This window comes from Schistocerca piceifrons, chromosome 2 (genome assembly GCF_021461385.2).
Source record: "Schistocerca piceifrons isolate TAMUIC-IGC-003096 chromosome 2, iqSchPice1.1, whole genome shotgun sequence".
NCBI lineage: Eukaryota > Metazoa > Arthropoda > Insecta > Orthoptera > Acrididae > Schistocerca > Schistocerca piceifrons.
In genome coordinates this window covers 465655055-465671090 of record NC_060139.1, presented here as the reverse complement: position 1 = coordinate 465671090, position 16036 = coordinate 465655055, and the positions used below count along the sequence as shown (strand labels likewise).

The window sequence follows — 16036 nt, the reverse complement described above, 5'->3', positions numbered from 1 at the left end:
ACATATTTCCAACGGATGAGAGATCTGAAAACGCGCTGGCTAGGGCAGTAGTTGAACACCCTCGATACAGGAGTAGGCCTGCACTACGCGGGCAACGTGCGGACTTGCGTTATATTGCTGAAATATGACATCAGGAAGCCACAGAGTACAGAGCACAGTAATCGATTTTAACTCATTAGAAATATACCGCTGTTGGCAAAATTACTGACCATGTGAGCCAGAGATGACCGTCTGACGTACCCAGTTACACCACATGCCGTCATGCCAGTTGCGCGGCCCGTATGATGGCGGCAAATGCAGTCTTGTAACGTAGTTTCCCTCAGAGTCGCCACACACGGAAACATCTATCTTGATGCTGTTCAGAGAGAACCGGGACTCGTCTGAAAAGACGATGTGGTGACACTCCTGGGCCCATTGTTGTCCTTCAGAGCAGCACAGTCTATGCGCCTCCTCTTGCTGTTGCGTCAAGGGGAGCCCAACAATGATCGCCGTGTTGACAGTCCGCGGTGCTTCAGAGGTCACCGCACTGTGGATACGTGTCTAGGTGCAAGGAAGCTATCTCCTGTCTCAAGGTACAGGATGTGACTGCACGATCATTCACGTCCGAGCGAACAACATGTATGTCCTCTCAGGCGCTAGTCAAGTGAGCGCTTGAGATCCTGTATGTCGTTGAGCATGGCCCTCTTGAACCCATCGATTCCACATTCGCATTACAGAAGTGGGATCCTGACCGACATGATATGCAGTAATGGTGGTGGTGGTTAGTGTTTAACGTCCCGTCGACAACGAGGTCATTAGAGACGGAGCGCAAGCTCGGGTTAGGGAAGGATTGGGAAGGAAATCGGCCGTGCCCTTTCAAAGGAACCATCCCGGCATTTGCCTGAAACGATTTAGGGAAATCACGGAAAACCTAAATCAGAATGGCCGGAGACGGGATTGAACCGTCGTCCTTCCGAATGCGAGTCCAGTGTGCTAACCACTGCGCCACCTCGCTCGGTTATGCAGTAATGCTGAAAGATATACGCAGTCTCGATAGGCCATTATCCGGCTGCCCTCGAATTCCGGCATGTGCTGGTAGACGTTTCTCGTTCTTACAGGAGGCATAACACGATCCTCTCACAAACAACCAACATTCAAATGCGATTCATGAACGAGAAAAAGCCGCTGCATACTCTTTCTTTAAGGTCTGAGTGGAGATGGCGTTGCTTCTACTACTTCGTTCGACAGCGCTGAAATGCTAATGATTTGCATATCGAAGCATGTAGGATACTTCATGCCACTTTGAAGTTTGTTACTTGCCGCCCTCACGGCGTTGCAATTTTAACGGCCAACACTTAGTTACTCCGTTGCTTAAGAAGAATAAATACAAGACTAAGCTAGCTTTTTACTTTCTATACCAAGAAAAATTAGGAAATTCAGCATTTATGTTGCCCAGATCAGGATGAAAGTCCTTTGAAACCTTTTATTTTATATGGAGGTTTACATTCTGATTTAATGAGGAAAGCGGCAAAACAGTTTTCTTTCAACAAACGCGTGTATATCAATGAGCGTGGTGTCCATGTGTACAATGGGGAAGGCGGAAGATCCATCTGAGTTTGACAGAGGGCAGAGTGTGACGGCCCGGAGGCTCGGCACGAGCATTTGAGAAACTGCACCACTTGTCGGGTGTTCGAGGAGTGCTGTGGTGAGTGTCTTCAACACGTGGCGGAACAAAGGTGAAACCACGTCTAAACGTCATGGGGTTGGGCAGCCACCCCTCATTACAGATGTCGGACGTCGTAAGTTGGGCAGGCAAGTAAAGCAGGACAGTCAGCGGCGAACTGTGGAGGAACTAACATCAGACTTTAATGCTGGACAGAGTACAAGTGTGTGTGAACACACAATACACCGAACACTCCTAACGATGGACCTCCGCAGCCGACGACCCATACGTATGCCAATGTTCAAGTGGTTCAAATGGCTCTGAGCACTATGGGACTTAACATCTTAGGTCATCAGTCCCCTAGAACTTGGAACTGCTTAAACCTAACTAACCTAATGACATCACACACACCCATGCCCGAGGCAGGATTCGAACCTGCGACCGTAGCAGTCCCGCGGTTCCGGACTGCAGCGCCTAGAACCGCACGACCACCGCGGCCGACTATGCCAATGTTAACCCCACGACATCAGCAACTGCGATTGAAATAGGCACACAGCCATCGGGACTGGACGTTGGCGCAGTGGCAGTGTTGCATGGTCTGATGAATCCTGATATCTTCTAAATCTTCTTCATCGTGCCGATGAGAGGGCGCAAATCCGTCGTCTTCCAAGGGAACATCTCCTTGAAACTTCTACTGCGGCACGGAGACAAGCTGCCCGCGGCTCCATTATGCTCTGGGGAATATTCACGTGGGCATCCATGGGTCCAGTGAAGCTCGTGCAAGGCACCAAGACGGCCAAAGAGTATCGTACACTCGTTGCCGACCACGTACACCTCTTCATGACGATTATGTGGCAGTTTTTAACAAGATAATGCGCCATGTCACAATGCCAAGAGTGTGATGGAGCGGTTCAAGGAACACAGTGGCGAGTTCCAATTGATGTGCGCCCCCCCCCCCCCCCCCCCCTTCCCAGTTCACCAGATCTGAAACCGATCGAACACATGTGGGATGTGATTTGAACGTGGCATCAGAGCTCATCGCCCCCTGCCCAGAATTTACGGGAGTTAGGTGACTTGTGTGTCTTCCTGTTGCGCCAACTCGCTCCAGCTACCTACCACTGCCTCATTGCTTCCACGCCACGACGCGTCTTCGCTGTTATCAGTGCCAACAGCGGACATACCGGCTATTAGTTAGGTGGTCATAATGTTCTGGCTGATTAGTATAATTCACAGTTTAATAATTAAGAAGAGATTTTTTGGTGCGTTTGTCGCTTATCTGAAACTATTTCCATAACACGTATTTTCGACACTTGGACGGTAAATGTGGTACAACTGGACCTATTGATTTAGTGAACAACTAATTGCATTAGGCAATATTCCAAGGAAAAGCTACACTGTGATAAGTATAGATGTGAAAAAAAACGTAAAGCTCAGCTGCTTTTTAGACTTCCGTCAACTTCTTAGACATGTTGACAGTGTAGTGAAAAATTGTTGCAGAGATGTGTCGCTCCGCGAAACAACTTTTTACTGCATTTTCTTCGCCGTAAATGCACATGTATACCTTACCAAATAAAACATAGCAACATCATGTGTGGAAATGTTGGTAATTTCTAATAATAATGGCGAAAATAGAATGAATAATATGAAAATACGTGTAATGAGGCTATCAGTATAATGCGGACAGACATACAAAAACTAGTAGCACATATGATAACGACTCTGCTATGTTGGTACAAGCAAACAACAATATACAGGGTGGTCCATTGATAGTGACCGGGCCAAATATCTTACGAAATAAGCATCAATAAAAAAACTACAAAGAACCAAACTCGTCTAGCTTGAAGGGGGAAATCAGATGGCGCTATGGTCGGCCCGCTAGATGGCGCTGTCATAAGTCAAACGGATATCAACTGCGTTTTTTTAAATACGAACGCCCATTTTTTATTACATATTCGTGTAGTACGTAAAGAAATATGAATGTTTTAGTTGGACTACTTTTTTCGCTTTGTAATAGATGGCGCTTTAATAGTCACAAACGTATAAGTACGTGGTATCACGTAACATTCCGCCAGTGCGGACGGTACTTGCTTCGTGATACATTACCCGTGTTAAAATGGACCATTTACCAATTGCGGAAAAGGTCGATATCGTGTCGATGTATGGCTATTGTGATCAAAATGCCCAACGGGCATGTGCTATGTATGCTGCTCGGTATCCTGGACGACATCATCCAAGTGTCCGGACCGTTCGCCGGATAGTTACGTTATTTAAGGAAACAGGAAGCGTTCAGTCACATGTGAAACGTCAACCACGACCTACAACAAATGATGATGCCCAAGTAGGTGTTTTAGCTGCTGTCGCGGCTAATCCGCACATCAGTAGCAGATAAATTGCACGAGAATCGGGAATCTCAAAAACGTCGGTGTTGAGAAAGCCACATCAACACCGATTGCACTCGTACCATATTTCTGTGCACCAGTAAATGCATGGCGACGACTTTGAACGTAGTGTACAGTTCTGTCACTGGGCACAAGATAAATTACGGGACGATGACAGATTTTTTGCACGCGTTCTATTTAGCGACGACGCGTCTTTCACAACAGCGGTAACGTAAACCGGCGTAATATGCACTATTGGGCAACGGAAAATCCACGATGGCTGCGACCTTGGCGGGTTAATGTATGGTGCGGCATTATGGGAGGAAGGATAATTGGTCCCCATTTTATCAATGGCAATTTAAATGGTGCTATGTATGCTTATTTCCGACGTAATGATCTACCGATGTTACTACAAGATGTTTCAATGCATGAGAGAATGGCGATGTACTTCCAACATGATGGATGTGTGGCACATAGGTCGCGTGCAGTTGAAGCGCCATTGAATAGCATATTTCGTGACAGGTGGATTGGTCGTCGAAGCACCATACCATGGTCCGCACGTTCACCGGATCTGATGTCCCCGGGTTTCTTTCTGTGGGGAAAGTTGAAGGATATTTGCTATCGTGATCCACCGACAACGCCTGACAACATGCGTCAGCGCATTGTCAATGCATGTGCGAACATTACGGAAGGCGAACTACTCGCTGTTGAGAGGAATGTCATTACACGTATTTCCAAATGCATTGAGGTTGACGGACATCATTTTGAGCATTTATTGCATCAATGTGATATTTACAGGTAATCACGCTGTAACAGCATGCGTTCTCAGAAATGATAACTTCACAAAGGTACATATATCACATTGGAACAACCGAAATAGAATGTTCAAACGTACCTACGTTCTGTATTTTAATTTAAAATAGCTACCTGTTACCAACTGCGCTTCTAAAATTGTGAGCCATATGTTTGTGACTATTACAGCGTCATCTATCACAAAGTGAAAAAAGTAGCCCAACTAAAACATTGATATTTCTTTAGGTACTACACGAATATGTAATAAAAATGGGGGTTCCTATCTAAAAAAAAAAAACCACACAGTTTATACCCGTTTGACCTATGGCAGCGCCATCTAGCGGGCCAACCACTGCGCCATCTGGTTTCCCCCTTGAAGCTAGACAAGTTTCGTACTTTGTAGTTTTTCCGTTTGACTCTTATTTCGTGAGATATTTGGCCCGGTCACGATCAATGGACCACCCTGTATATTGCACAACGAATAATCCTTCATATTATGCTGTGACATTTACATTTTGAAAGCGCTTAAGCCAACAATTTCTAGGATTGTTTGGCAACTATGTGCTCACATCCATGTCAGAGATCGTTAAACAGAGTTAATGTGATTCAAAGATGGTAGCAGAAGAAATCTGAATTAACCGGAACCCTACTGGGCAGTTAACGAAACGAAGATCCGTCAGCGTGTGCCAGCGCAGGATTTTATCATCGCCGCTCCTCTCGTTTCCATGACTATCGACAGCGATACAAATAAAACGCCTCACTGGACAAGCACTAATCACTCTCTTACGCGGTGAACCACCAGATCTCAGACGCCATCTATTTGTTGAAAGTACATAACAGGAAACCACTTCCACTTAGCTTACACAGTGGAAAAAGCAGCTTATGTTCCCTCCCTGCATGGGCGGACGCTAACGATGCACCCGGATCGTTGGCTGGAGGTATATGTTGGTAGACGTGCGTGAATAATACACGCGGGTGTAGATCCCTCTTGTCATAGGTTAATGTTCGAGTTAGTTGCGATAATATGAATGTTACTCGTCGTCAATGAAGCTTCAGTATTTCTGCTATCGTCCTTCGCAAACGAAAGATTCAAAGAAATGCTGGGTGATCGTGTGTAACTATTCGTCCGTCTTGAGCAGTTAATTGGAGACTGGTATCTGCACAACGTGTTTCACTTCAAGGTTCCTTAATTGTGTCAGCTTGGATCGCTGGAAAAACCAATGATATGGGAATAATGTTATGATACTAATAGACATTATTCGATTTACAAAATGGTTCAAATGGCTCTGAGCACTATGGGACTTAACATCTACGGTCATCAGTCCCCTACAACTTAGAACTACTTAAACCTAACTAACCTAAGGACATCACACAACACCCAGTCATCACGAGGCAGAGAAAATCCCTGACCCCGCCGGGGATCCATTTACACTATTCACTACATTGATGATTAGCGGTGACAAGGTATTGGTTGACTGCGTAGTAATTTGTTCGATTCCTTGTAGTGAAATTATTTTCAATACTACAATTAGGTAAAATTACTACAATTAGGTAAAAGTGGAAAAATCGTAACGTGCAGGTTAAGACAAGTGGCTTCTGCTTTATTGTCTAAGGCTAATTCCCAAAATCTTTCGTAATTTCTCTGGAGTCATAGTATAAGACAGACACTGCTCGTGTGTCGTTGGCATCCGTAGCAGGACTCAGTTGCAATAATATTTTTCAAGTTATGAGGTTTGTTATGAATGACTGCTGCATTAAGGTTACTATTGCAAACTGCAATTCAGCAGTATAATTACGGATAATAATGACGTTGCGTATATTTTAATTCCATCCTAAAGGAGCGGGTCTTGAGAGTTTTTATCGTCGGCTTTTGTCGTGGTGTAGGGTCGTCCTGGAGCTTCACAGATAAGTGATAATGGGAATCTAATTTTCCGAAATCGGTCTGGAAATCAAGTTCAGAAGAAAAACAATGTACCTGTTTGGCTGATGTTTTTCCCCTACAAAATAAAAAAAGATCAAGTTCCGAGTTGAGTGAACCAACTACATCGCGAAGTTTGGAGACACAGCGTTGATCCATTCTCGTGCTCATATCCTAGACTTTAACATTTATGGTCCTCTGAGTGACGCGCTGAGCTCTCAGAAAACCAAGATATGGGAATTACATAACGGCTTCTAAGCTGCAGAGTTGGATGGAGACAGTTCGGCTAAGCCTGGCGCTCTTCAGAGGTACATCGTCCTCTGGGAGGGCGTGTCTGTCGGTGGCCCAGCCCTCGTACTCCTTGCCGCACTAAAGCCTTTTCTGGCATTCACAAGTCGACTGTAAGGTTGGCAATATCAGTAATAACATATACGTTTTGTGAATAGTTCCTACATCACTGTCATCTCGGACATTGTGACATGTAGAGACTTTTTAAACTCAGAAGCCACTTCCGGGGCATTGGTGTTCCTGAATGAGATTTTCACTCTGCAGCGGAGTGTGCACTGATATGAAACTTCCTGGCAGATTAAAACTGTGTGCCGGACCGAGACTCGAACTCATTCTGGAAACATCCCCCAGGCTGGGGCTAAGCTATGTCTCCGCAATATCCTTTCTTTCAGGAGTGCTATTTCTGCAGGGTTCGCAGGAGAGCTTCTGTAAAATTTGGAAGGTAGGGGCGAGGTACTGGCAGAAGTAAAGCTGTGATGACGAGGCGTTAGTCGTGCCTTGGTAGCTCAGTTGGTAGAGCACTTGCCCGCGAAAGGCAAAGGTCCCGAGTTCGAGTCTCGGTCCGGCACACAGTTTTAATCTGCCAGGAAGTTTCATTGGTGTTCCTGTTAGATCTGAGGTTCTCTTGAATGACTTTGTCTCTCGCAGTAATTTTAGTTTCTTTTCCTGCTATTGTGCTCAGCAGACGAAGTTTATCCATGAAATGTGCGTTGTCACGACACCAGACGTAGTATCTGTAAAAACTTCTAGCATATTTGTATCTCAGAATGGTAACGTGTTACGACACTGGTTGTTGTTGGATGAAGTAATATTACCCTTTACTTTGTTTCCATTATTGTGCGCCATCAACTTTAAAGCCATTTCCAAATGTATGAACGAGGAGAATCCGTCAAAACTGGCGTACTTGCTTCAAAGTCCAAGAACGCGCCAAAACGCAGTGTGATAATCGTAGGAGGTCGTCTACATTGTCAGACTTCATAGATGAAGGCGTAACAAAAAGTATCTTGAACAGTAGTTATCCAGTGTACCACTTAGGAGTGTAAGGCCGTCCAGTTTTATTTCATTCGGTGACAGCAAATGTAATAATATGTTATCATTCAGAAAATCTGTGCTGTCTGTAGAGTAATGTAAGATCACTGAGTGTTGTCAGGGGGGGGGGGGGGACAACCGAGGGCTATACATATATTGGTGATCTTCTGAATCCATACGCCATAAGAGGCATATGACGTTGTTATACTCTTCCACAATCAAGCGAATAAACCACCCGTGGCAATGCGCTGTTATCGTTGTAGGGTGTCGGCGCTTATCTCGCGCTAGCCCGGTGCCGGAGCAGCCGGCAGAGCTGGGGACCGGCAGGTGCTGCAGCTGCTGCATGCTGCGCCGTGAAGGGCGTCCCGGCTATCGCGTTACGCGTCCGCGGCAACTTGAGACCGCTTCCTCATGAACCCGCGCTACTCGTTTCTGTCATGAAGGGCGAGCACACGGCGCGGAAGTTAGTTCTTGTTACCAAGTCCCAGCCCGAGCGCAAGCGGCGAGGTGAACCGGTTTGGATTATAAACCATAGGACCGACCATGTCTTGCATCGCAACCTTTCGGGCTAGAAACTTGTTGCAGAAACTATATTCGAAAGATTCTGGGCGCCACAACGTATACAAATGGGATAGATTAGCTGCCGAGTTACCAGGAGAAAGAGGAAGTGGACTTCCGATGAGACGTCATTTGACGCGTTGCTATTGCCCAAGGAGGTGGACGTCAGAGCATTATGCCCTGTGTAAAAAACAGCGTAAGCGTTTCAGACAGTGTAATACGATGACGGGGTAAGCTCCAGTGTTTCAGAGGACACCATTTATCACACTCTGTTCCTGTTACGTCTCGGTAGCTGACGACGCTTGCATTTGTCTTTGATGGCCCAAGATCAACCTCAGTTACAAATTAAATTGACTCGGAAAGACAGCTTTTAGCCCGTGGAACAGCGAAACCAAGTTATTTGGTCAAATAAATTGCTCTTTCTGTTATACGACTCCGATGATGTGTACGGTCGTCCTCGTCAATGTCTGTTCTATACAGTGTATCCGAGAAGCCCCATCCATACTCCCGTGTAAAAGCAGCATATTGTTCAGAGTGTCGATAATTAAAGCTCCAGTTTCAAAACGCTGCAGAAAGAGAACCACTGCTCAGAAACACGTCATATTAGAACAGGATAGTATTGATGAAAGTGGAAAAGTCGTGGAACAAAAAGAAATGTAACAAACATTTGATCGATAAATGTCGCTGTAAGCGTCTTATCGTGAAAGGGGTCGGCTAAAAATGGCAGATGAATCGCAATAGACGGCTATGGTCTGACTTGCACATTACACCATCCGTACAGTTCAATGTGCACGACTCCACTAGTTCGGCAGTCAACAGTGTGAGTGTCAGTAAGGGAAGCACGCAAGGTCGGATGGGAAAATCGGATTTTAACTATCCTGAGGCCAAAATCCGCCTAAAAATCAAAATGACAGTAGTTTCTAATTGTTGTGAGACTGGCTCAAGACATGTTCAATATGCTGCCCACCGTTTTCTACCATAAGCTGAAATAAAGACCGTCGGACAGACCCCCGTATGGACGACATAGTGACAAGCATCCCTGACGTAGAAAAACAACTGAAAGATTTGAAAGCAAATAAATCACCAGGTCCGGATGGAATTCCAATTCGGTTTTATCAAAGAGTACTGTAGGGAATTAGCTCTTTCCATACCTAGCCTGCATTTGTCGTGAATCTCTCACCCAGAACGGACTCCCAAGCGACTGTACAAAAGAGCAGGTGACTCCAGTATATAAGAAGAGTAAAAGATGGAACCCACAAAATTGCAGACCAATATCCCTAACTTCGGTTTGCTGCAGAATTCTTGAACATATTCTCAGTTCGAATATAGTAAACTTTATTGAGACAGAAAAGCTTATGTCCACGAATCAGCATGGTTTTAGAAAGCATCGCTCTTGCGAAACTCACCTTGCCCTTTTCTCACATGATATACTGAGAACTATGGATGAAGGACAACAGACAAATTCTATATTTCTAGATTTTCGGAAGGCGTTTGATACCGTGCCCCATTGCAGGCTGTTAAGGAAGGCACGAGCATATGGAATAAGTTCACAGATATTTGAGTGTCTCGAAGACTTCTTAAGTAATAGAACCCAGTATGTTGTCCTCGACGACGAGTGTTCATCAGAGAGAAGGATATCGTCAGAAGTGCCCCAGGGAAGTGTGATAGGACCGCTGTCGTTCCGTATATACATAAATGAATTCGCGGACAATGTGGGCAACAATCTGTTGTTGTCTGCTCATGATCCTTTAGTGTACGGTAAGGTGTCGAAGTTGAGGGACTGTAGGAAGATACAAGACGACTTAGACGAAATTTCTGGTTGGTGTGATGAACTGCAGCTATCCCTAAACGTGGAAAAATGTAAGTTAATGCGGATGAGTAGGAATAACAAACCTGTAATGTTCGGATATTACTAGTGCCCTGCTTGACACGGTCAAGCCGTTTAAATATCTGGGCGTAACGTTTCAAAGTGACATGAAATGACACGAGCATGTGAGAACTGTGGTAAGGAAGGCGACTCGTCGGCTTCGATTTATTGGGCGAATTTTGGGAAAGAATGATTCACCTGTGAAGGAGACCGCATGCAGGACGCTATTGCGATCTATTCTTGAGTACTGATCCAGTGTTTGGGATCCGTAGCAGGTCGGATTGCAGGAAGATATGGAAGCAAATTAGTGGCGGGCTGCAAGATTTGTTACCGGTAGGTTCCAACAACACGTTACGGAGATGCTTTGGGAACTCAAACAGGAATACCTGGAGGAAAGGCGACGTTCTTTTCGAGAAGCACTATTGAGGAAATTTAGAGAAGCAGCATTTGAAGCTGACTGCCGAATGACTTTACTACCACTAACATACACTGCACGTAAGGGCCACGAAGATAAGACCCAAGAAATTAGGGTTCATACGGAGGCATGCAGACAGTCGTTTTTCCCTCGCTCTGCTTGCAATTGTAACAGGAATGAAATGACTGGTAGTGGTACAGGGAATACTGCGCCATGCACCGTACGGTGGCTTATGGAGTATTTATGTAGATGTAGATGTACATCGGAGTGTCTCAGAGGTCACGTGCCTTCAGTTCAACTACGTTCGTAATTGGTGCATTGAATACATCATCTTTCAGTTAATTCCACAGCCAGATCTCACACGGATTGAGATCAGCTGATCTGGATGGCTAGGCTGTAGGGACATGACGGTTGATAATTCTAACATTTCCGGAATGCAGCAGCCACTTCATTGCCTGTGTAATGTGCGGAGGGGCGCCATATTGCATAAAAATGATCCTACCCATACATCGACGCTGTCGAAGCGTTAGAATGACATTGGTGCGCAAAAGACTCTCACAGCGTTTACCAGTGACAACAGAGATAATGAGAACCGAAGGACACATCTCCTCGAATGCCGTCAACCCGCACCACACAGTCACCTTTTCAGAATGAAGTGGTTGATCGGTGTGGGTATTTTCCAGTGCTCATAGTCTGCAGTTCTGCATATTGATATGCCCTTCGAGATGGAAACGGGCTTCGTCTGTGCACAGAATGTTGCATGACCATTTCTTTCAACTTCCACGCGAGCAAGAAATTCCAGGCTAACGTTCGTCTTGTTAGCACGTCACCAAGAAGAAACTCCTGAACAGGAATGATTTTGAATGGACTCCAATGAAGAATGTTTCTTAGGATTTTATGCGTCGTCCTTGCAGGTCTGTCTAACGTTCAGGCAATTCCTCGTGCACTACATGTTTGTACATCACCTCTTGACCCCTGCTGCAATGCTGTGGCCACATCTTCGACAGACGTCGGATCAACTGCATTCCTCCATCTGCCACATTGCACTTCAAAAAAACCTGTTTTTTTTTTCTTTTTAGAATTTTGTATTATTTTCTCCAGACCCTTACCAGACATTGTACTAATGCCTTTTCTCATATCCTTGAGTGTCCGGAACGTCTGCAGGGCTATTTGCACAGTGACCTCTCTTGTATAACAGCTTTACCAGTAGCGCGCTATCGTTTATGGAGACAGTCATATTGGGCATTTCGGACGCAAACTGAGGAATTTCCGTGTGCCGCGTGGGTGTTGGTAAGCATATTGTGACGCTTACAGCGTCATCTATTGGTCAAATTTTCTTTAATTTTTTTTCTTTTTTTTCCCATGAATTTTCCCCCTGCGTAAATAATACGCTGTTCAAGAACTTTAATGGTGGACACTTTGTACATTGGAGTACTCATATATAAAATGCTCGAGCGCGTTTGTGAATTCTCCGTCGTGCTTTACACAGAAACGTTTGCGTCTCCATGTCCTCCTGTTGCGGAGCATCTCAGGCGTTATGCATCAAAAGGCTTCCTCAACACTACTTCGGAATTCTTGTTAGTCTTCCACTGACGTTGAGCCATATGGGACTGATTATTACCGATAGTAAGTTGGCTGGACGTGCGTGGTAATGTCCAGGATTCGTGAAAGGCTGGAGGTTTTACTGAACCACGCCCAATACAGCGGCCTCGAAACTGTTCATCAAGGAACTCATGCACCTGATTAGCAAAGTGTCGTCCTGCCGTAACAACACATGATCCACGATTCCCTTGTTATCGAGCTCGGGAAATAACTATGTTTGAACACGTCCTGGTGAATTCATTCGTGAACCCTTCAACAAATATGGTCCAATATGTATAGTCATGATATTTCAGTCCGTTCTGTCAAGCAAGCGGATTGCTGTAAGAGATGGGGCCCAGCTAAAATGACCCCTAATCGTATTCATTATCTTTCTATGGGGACGTTCGTGCACCCACACGCCAGTGCTCCTAATCGGTCGTCGCCATCTATGGCTTTACAATTGAAACATTGATAGACTGAAACAACACAGACCAATACTGACTACAGAGTTTTTTGTCTACTTCAAAGCAGGGATCTCAATATAACTTTTTATTTCCTCAGTTGTATAACATCAAGAGGGGTACGGGGACTTCTCGGACGCCCAGCGCATACACCGTGAAACTTATAAAAGTCTGCTGACTTTATTTAGTGTTGGACCTCCCTGCAAATTTTTAGTTCAAGAACGCACATTAATATCTACATATCAACAATTTTGTTTATAAATACAAGGGTACACACAATTATCATTACATTTAGATGAAAGTAAAGCACCAGTAGGGATGCATTAGAAACATCCGTGGAACAACAGTGACCATACATCATGCCACGAAGGACAGTCGCGACCAATGATCGGGAGCGCATCGCCACGCTACGAGGAGACGGTTTGTCAACCAGGGAAGTTACTCGACATGTGTACCAGAATCAAAGTGATGTGGTGCTCACATGGAATCGATTCGAGATGGTAGGTAGTTTGAGGACTTACATTACACAGACTACGTTCGACAGGTGCACAGGATGTCCTTCATACAGGCGGTCATCTTCAAATGCGGTTTATATTTGTAGCAAGGAATATGAAATTAAATTAAGACTGTGTAATACAACTCAATGAATAGAAGAAAAATGACATATAAAACATTTAGTAAACATTTGTGATGGTGTCTCATATAGAATACACAGAAATATAAGTAGAATTACTGTTATTAATCAGTTTACCATCCTCTTACACAGACAACGCAACACAATTTTGTCAGGCAATTAGTCACATCTTTGAAGTCGCTGACAGTGGCAGCAATCTGAAACCTTGTCGTAGGTTATCAACTAGTAAGAAGATCGGTACATATGCGTTCGAGGTCTCGACCCGCATTGTCAGTATTGGCTCTAGAGGAAAAACATTTGACGACCACCGTTTTAAACTTACGGCACATTGTCTGCCACTCTGTAACCTATAATAGCACACTAATTTATTAATAATGCCTGTTTCCTTTGCGGTATCACAGTTTTGATTACGGTTGTCTGAAGAGAATTATTGGTTGTATCTGTACTTATGTGAAGGCTGTTCTCCGCAATGTTTGAGTTCTTTGTTTTAATACGGTACGTGATTACTTTAATGACAACCTGATTCATTGTGTGTCGTAACCGACGTTCTCCTCCTCACTTTATTAATTAATCAATGCAGAACTCCCTGAAAGTAGGGACGAATCCGATTGCCTTTGTCGGTCAAGAGTCAGACCAGAAGCCATAATCAATGTTTCCATTGACGGGGTACGAGGAGGAGACATTCACCTCCTCTCACTTTAACGGAGCGGCTCTCTGTCACTGGTGGCTCTCGTACAGGCACAGTGGAACTGCAACACCCCGTACTTGCTCCGTAACATTTAATGAAAATAATGAGGCCTTTTTGCTGTAATTCGTTCTTTGTACTTGTACAACATGTTACTCTTACGCTTGATGCCAGTAGCCACCCCCAAGTTTATGAAAAATATTGGCATAGAAGTGTGCGCTTCACAGTTCCCGGGGCGTAGTCTTCAGTTGTGTACATGGCGCACACAGGTGGCTGCACGCGAGGCTGCCAGGGAGAGGGAGGGCGCTGTCGCTCCTGCAGAGCCGACCCTGGCGTGCCGGTGGAGCGCAGCTTTCTTTTCTCCTCGGGTGTTGCTATTAAAAACCGTGTACCAGTTGAATGTGCCAAAGTGTAGAACTGGAATATTATCCTACTTCCAGCTATTCTATATGATTAATTATTATTTTTTTTTTGTTCATTGATTCTATAGTAAACTACTTACATGGCGTTGGTTTCCCAACGAATAAGTTCTGTAACTGATCTTCAACAGCTAAAGTTTTCGCAAGTGTTTCTCCATGAGAAAATTACACTAACAAAAAAGTTTGTTCAACATCTTCAAAGTCTACCCTTTGTTTGTTAAGCAGATTAATTTTCACGTAAGAAGTATCACCCTTTAATGTAAGCGGACACAGTGCTCCATGGTTCCCATTTCTACCGCTATGTGTCCAATTCTTTCAATTAGACCCGATAAATTGAGATATGGGTAATCAAACCCGCTAGAAAAGATAGTATTCTAATTTAAAAATGAAGCAACGGATTACGCAACATCGGTGAATGGCCATGGAACAATACGTGCACATTAGGGACGCTAAGACTTTCTTTTTCTGATACTATGAATTCAGTTAGTCGCATGAAGTGCGTAATGCATACAAAGGATATGCCTGGATTGAAAATTCATAGAATATTGTCATTATCTCAGTGGTATGGATGAAGGATAATAAATAACGCTAAGAGAGAATTTCAATTATCATTCTGATTTATTTCAATAATATTTAAGAAAACTATTACTCTCTGTGACAAAACATTTAAGAAAACTATTACTCTCTGTGACAAAACATTTAAGGGAACTATTACTCCTTGTGACAAAACATACATGAAATCTGTTATATTAAGAAAACTACCACTCTCAGTAACAAAACCTACATGAAGCACTCACTATCTCTTGCATCTCGTCATAAGGGAAATATAGACAACACTTCGTCGTCAGTTACATCTACTAATGATTAAAATGGGTAAAAATGAATGTTACTGAATGGTGGCCTCTTAACACCATTTAGTCAATGTCACACCTATTTAACGCGCGGAGTAGGAAAGGATATTACCTTTCACTTTCTCAAACATTATTTGTGTTACTACACATGCAGTACCATGCGGATAAGTTCATGTTGAAACCGTGTATTATGCAACCGCAATGCAACGTGAGCAAACCAGCCCAGGCTTCATGACTTCACATTATTCATACTATGATTAACGAATGGCAAATCCAGTGACTACCGTTATGAATGCTGGCAACAAGTGGCCAAGTTCGACAACAAAGAAATGAGTAAAATAAACCGTAGAATCATGAAAAATTTATATTGCTTATATCTAGAACGAAACTATGCAACAAATGAAACATTAATGAACCTATCCGCTATTGACCTAAGAGCAAGAACCGTTGGTTCATGCCCTCAATCACCTCGGGCCTAAGTCCGCTAGTTGAAACACATTAATCTGAAAAATTTCTAC

General features: G+C 44.1%; 1 protein-coding gene across 2 annotated transcripts in view; it reads left to right on the top strand.

Annotated features, from left to right (window-relative positions):
- Window positions 1–16036, top strand: part of LOC124775061 (tubulin alpha-1C chain) — a 109196-nt gene that overhangs the window by 12760 nt on the left and 80400 nt on the right. The gene's annotated exons all lie outside the window — the stretch shown is intronic.